The sequence below is a fragment of the Thunnus albacares genome, chromosome 10, assembly GCF_914725855.1.
Source record: "Thunnus albacares chromosome 10, fThuAlb1.1, whole genome shotgun sequence".
Lineage (NCBI taxonomy): Eukaryota > Metazoa > Chordata > Actinopteri > Scombriformes > Scombridae > Thunnus > Thunnus albacares.
In genome coordinates this window covers 6647537-6652926 of record NC_058115.1, presented here as the reverse complement: position 1 = coordinate 6652926, position 5390 = coordinate 6647537, and the positions used below count along the sequence as shown (strand labels likewise).

General features: G+C 39.3%; 1 long non-coding RNA gene across 1 annotated transcript; it reads left to right on the top strand.

Annotated features, from left to right (window-relative positions):
• The first annotated feature begins 2347 nt into the window (after positions 1–2347).
• Positions 2348–4647, top strand: LOC122990725. The gene is made up of 6 exons (XR_006405465.1): positions 2348–2454; positions 2563–2663; positions 2767–2871; positions 3038–3199; positions 3430–3888; positions 4312–4647. It is a non-coding gene; the product is annotated as an uncharacterized LOC122990725 (long non-coding RNA).
• Positions 4648–5390: the final 743 nt, after the last annotated feature.

The following is a 5390-nucleotide window of genomic DNA, read 5'->3' as shown; positions in this document are numbered from 1 at the left end:
TTAATACATCCATGTCCCCAGCAGACAAACAGTAGTAGTAGGATTTCACTTCTTTTTCTCGTTCTTTACTCAAAATGGAAACTTCCCAAATACATTCAAACATGTTCAAGCCTGACGACATGAACAACTCTTAAAACAATTTTAGCAACAAGCTTGGCAACAAAGACTACAGAACGGATGGCCATTTGTGGGTTTGCACAAACAATCTGATGTAATCATGACGAGGAAGTAGAGGTAACTTTGCAAACAAAGCATTCAGAGCAGGCTGAAGCCCTTGCTTTTGACTTCCAGAGAGCATTTTTACATATGTTCACCTCAAGCTTGGACTTTTGACCATGTTTAACATAGACAGCTCACATCATAACAGAAAATCACAAAAAGCATAATATGTCTCCCTCAATCAGAATCAGAATCAGATTCAGCTTTGGTCTGTGTAACGCTTATTAGTTCAATTTTCCATATAAAAATTGAAAAATAGAAATTGGAAAATTAAATTGAATTTTCTAAAATTGCATTTTACGTTCTTCGGATCAATGTGTAATTAAGACTTCGGAGTTGTTTTGTCTAATTTTCTATTTGTGAAATGTTGGCTAGAAAAATGGAGTCTGATTGGCTGGCAGAGGCCGCTTGTCTAGGCTACGGTCATGCCTAGATTACATCCAGTCATGGCTGATCCCAATGTTCTTCCCTGTAAATGCACATTTGGCAGAGGCACCAACTCAAGAGGAAGACTGTGTTTATGTAAATATACAGCAGACAGCTTGAGAGCCATATATAGTGATTTTCTTGTATTGCCCAGGATGAAAAAGCTAAATATGCTAGCCTATATACCTAACGTTAGCCTTGTTATGCAGTGTGTCCATGCTTCATAAACACCTGCAGATGCAGCTGCTGCGCAGATTGAAATAAAATACAAAGTCAGATTGAAGGTTAGACTATCAATGTAAAGTTGATTAGCTGAGAAGTCCGCTCCTCAGCCCAGGTAAATGCACACACAGCAGCTTAGTAATGTATGATCTGACTGAGCTGTGATTTAAAATCCCTCTTTTCCCTCACATGTGTCCTGTAGTGATGCTGTGGTCATCCTGCTGCCTGCAGATCATCTCAACTCAACTCTTTTATGTGTCTTTTAATGAGGCAGTTACTGAAAACAGTTGCTACAGCCTCTGTAAGATACTTCAGTCCAAACGTGTGATATGTTTGAATTATCTCAGGTGAAACTACAGTGTTAGGCAGACACAGCCTTTGATTTTGTACAGGCTTTTCCCCAATAAAAAAAACGAAACATAACGAAGGTAATGATGCCTCCAGTCTCATGCAATGTGTATGACTGATATTCTCACTTTCTTGGTGAGTGTTACTAGCAAGGCAGGTCTTCAGAGTGTGGCTACAGACTAGAGCCCCATTTCCTAAAAGTATCTTAAGGCTGAGACTATCTTAGTCCCATTGCAACATCATGATCATTTTAACCTGAAGATGATTTTGGGAAATGAAGGCCAGTCTAGTAGGAAATAATGTTTCAAATTATTTTGTGTCACACACCAACCCTGTCTCCTCAAAATTACGTTCTCACACAACTAAACTGCATTCACAATTACATTTCTATGGAAATGTATTTTGTCCGCAATTACGTTTGTAACATATCACAAATACTAAAAATGCTTTTGGCTATTATTAATTCAAACAATCTTTATCTACTCTTAATTATTTTAATGTGAATATATACATATATATATATATATATATATATATACATGTATTTTTTTTTCTGAGATGAGAGGTGATTTACGGCAGTAATATTGGTGACAGGCCTACGTGGTTATGTTTTTCTAGTGACTTGAGATCGTTAACAAACCTGGATTTGTCTTTTTTCCAGGTGACGGTACTCATTTTAATTAATGGATTAATTTATAATTGCTGTGTATCTTGTATCTCCACCGACATCTGATGTTTTGCACATAATGACCGCCTTCTGAGTAACCGTCTGCCTGCTTGCTGTGAGGAATAAAACAAGAAATTTCAAATTTTCTGGCCATTGTTGTCTAACCTCTACAGTTCAGATACACACCATACAGCTAATAAGGGACTGAAAAAAGAAGAAATCCTAATTGTGTCAATGGGAATTCCCACTGACATCATGCGTAATAAGGTCCCCATAAGGGATCCCCCCCACCACACCCCCTTTTTTTGCTTTTTACTCTTCATTGAAAACGAGAAGAGTTTTAATAATAATTTGCTGGAACTGATGATTTTATACTCGTATGAAGAGGGGGCTGCTCACTGTACCTGAGATGATTCTGCTAGCTTCATGTTGACCAAATCCGTTGGACTAAGTATGCTGGTTGATGGATTTGTCGCTCTTTTAGCAGACAACGCATGGCTCAATGAACCAGACAGACTAGAGACCCCATGTGTGTCTACATTGAAACGACATCTTCATTCTTGAAAACCAAGGTTGCAAAGTTCAGACTGTATTAGGTTTATTCTATTTGTGAAAATATCGTAAAATTCACCAGTATTCAATTTCAATACCGTTGGTCAATTCATACCTCTCTCGTGTAGCAACAACCACAGAGACATTCAAAACCTACTGACAACCCTGCAGACAACAGAAGGGGAAATGAAGCGGTGGGTGAAGGAGGTTGAGGAGTGGGCTGCATCCAGTAAGATTTTTCCTTGAACTACAAAATATTTACTTTGACCTGTTTCTTGTCGTTTTACATTTAAGGAAATTGTATTTATTGACAATTGAATGTTTGCATTAAGGTCCAAAGTCCACCAACTGCCAAGACTAACAGGGACTGCTGCGGGTCATGGAGGGCCTTGTCCTTAAAATCAAACAGTGAAAAATAGAGCTGTACAGAGCCATAGGTTTGTTCCTCTTCTTCTTCCTCTTCTTCTTCTTATTATTATTAACATTTTATTATTTTGAAATCAAGCTTCTGTTGTCACTTTTACATTGGAGTAATTTGTGGCATGTGTGCAGCAAGAGACAAATGGTGATTTTTTTCATATTTGTACCTCATGTCATTTTTAGACAATAACAAGGCCGTAAGCCCAAATGGGAGCTTATTGAGAAGGAAAAGAGGAAACTGGAGGAGGCAATTGCAGCTTACAACAGCCTTGTGCCAGACACAGGCTGTTGATACAGTAGATGCAGTTCTAAGTCAAGACTTCCCCATTTGGCCGTGGGATTCTGGTATATGCATTTTTCTGCACTTTACATAGCTTGTATTTTTACATCAATGCTGATTTTAATATTGTTTTTGTCTGACATTATCAGTTATATACAATGTATTTAAATCTTCCACACAATGGCCCCTGTGCTATTTTGTCTATTGCTCTTAGGGAGTAATAAAAATGTTCAGTTATTATGGAAGTTTGTTTTCATTACTGTTAGAGAAATTCCATATAATGAGTTTATTGTAGCATCAACAGTCCCCCTAGAGACAAAGAAAATGGCCTTGGACAAAGTAATGCTGCTGTCTCGACTTCAAGAAGAGGATGGGATTCTCATCAAAGAGATGAGGAACCACTGCCGCTACCTGACTGGATCTTCAAAAGCTGTAAAAAGAGAGATCCAGCAGATTGACGAGGACCTGTGTATAATGATCATTATTTAGCATGAGTTTATGTATTTGATTGTGATTCATTTAAATACAAAGTTACAGTATTTAAAGGTCACAAATGTAGGCTATACAACATTGTGAGCTCACATAAGAAAGTATTTCTGTTATTCTTTCTCATCAATCTAATATCACCCCTTTCCCCCCTTGTAGGCTGTCCTTTTAACATGTCCATGGGTTCATATGAGGGACTGAAGGTTTTATTGAAACAAAAACTCCAGGACATGGAGAAGCAAATGGAGGAGTTCTTCAGCACATCCAGGTTAGTATACTACAAAGAGACATCTTTAGAAAAATATACTCTGGCTGCAGTTGTTGAGTAGAATTTATTGAAATTGGTGAGAGGTACTACACATGATATCCATATAGCCTGAATGGAAACAATGCCACATTAATAACTTAAAATCTCTCTTATATAATATATGAACGTTATCTGTCTGCATATAAAGAGATCCCTCACTATCGCTTGTATATATGAGTGAAGGAATATTCTCAATAATCCATTAGATTTTTTCACCGTCACTGTAATGTTTACCTCAGCATTCGTTAATATTATCTTCTAGGTAGTTATATCATTTAGATTTGTCTAATGTCAAACATTCAAATTCTGTCAGCACATAAAGACTAAAAAAAAAAAAAGAACCTGGATGCAAATCATGACAATAAGTAATGTTTTTATATACAGGAAAGTTTTGATGGACCCCACTGCCCTACAGGAGGAAGAGGAGGATGAGGGAGAGGAGGATGTATAGGATGGGGAGATCTGTCTGACTCTAGATGAAACCGACTCCTCTGATGATGGCAAGATTAAAGGCTGGTGTTCCAGTCAAACACTTGCATCATGGGGTGTAATCAGTTGTGGAAGAAGTACTCAGATCCTTTACTGCAGTAAAAGTACCAATACAGCAGTGTAAAAAAACTCCATTACAGGTAAAAGTCATGCATGAAAAATCATACTATCATCATTTATTGAAAGTGAATAAATATAATGTAGGGATGCACGATATTATTGGCACGTCATCGGTATCGGCCGATCAAAGCTCTAAAATGAAATATCGGCATCGGCGAATTCTGCCGATTATGAGAGTCCTATATGTCGCCATCTCCTCCGCCGCCTGACTGTGCTTTCCTTGATGGACTGTCTCACTCTGACGGTCCACTTCACTCAAGCTGCCCGTCAGACCTGCCGCTTCTTCCCACTTTAACCCGAATAACAAACCGGGGCTCGGTGCTCCACAGAGCCAGGGCTAACGTTAGCTGGGAGGCTAGCAAAGGCTAGCTGGCTGTGCTTCCCTCATGCTGCGGCTAAGGCTCCGCTAGCCTCCCAGCTAACGTTAGCCCCGGCTCTCCATGTGGATCCAACTGGACCACCAAGCCCCAATTTGTTATTCGGGTGAAAGTGGGAGGGAGCAGCGGGTCTGATGGGCAGCTGAGTGAAGTAGAGCCTGCGGAGGAAGCACCGGGACCATCAGGGTGAAACAGTCCATTGAGGCGCTGCAGTGTTCGGCTGCACAGATAAGAAATCCCTCGGCTGACAGGATGTACCACTCTGTTTGAAAAATAAAAAACTTCATCTTCTTTTTTTTTTATTTATAACGGCGGTTGGCAACCAGCATATTAGGTGCATTACCGCCACCTTCTGCTCCGGAGTGTTGACCAGAGATTAAATCCTACACATTAATCCTGTCTGTCTAATAAACTCAAAGAAAACTCTACTGCTCCACCCACTTGGCAAGTTCATTAAAGTTTTAATGCTGAGCTCCT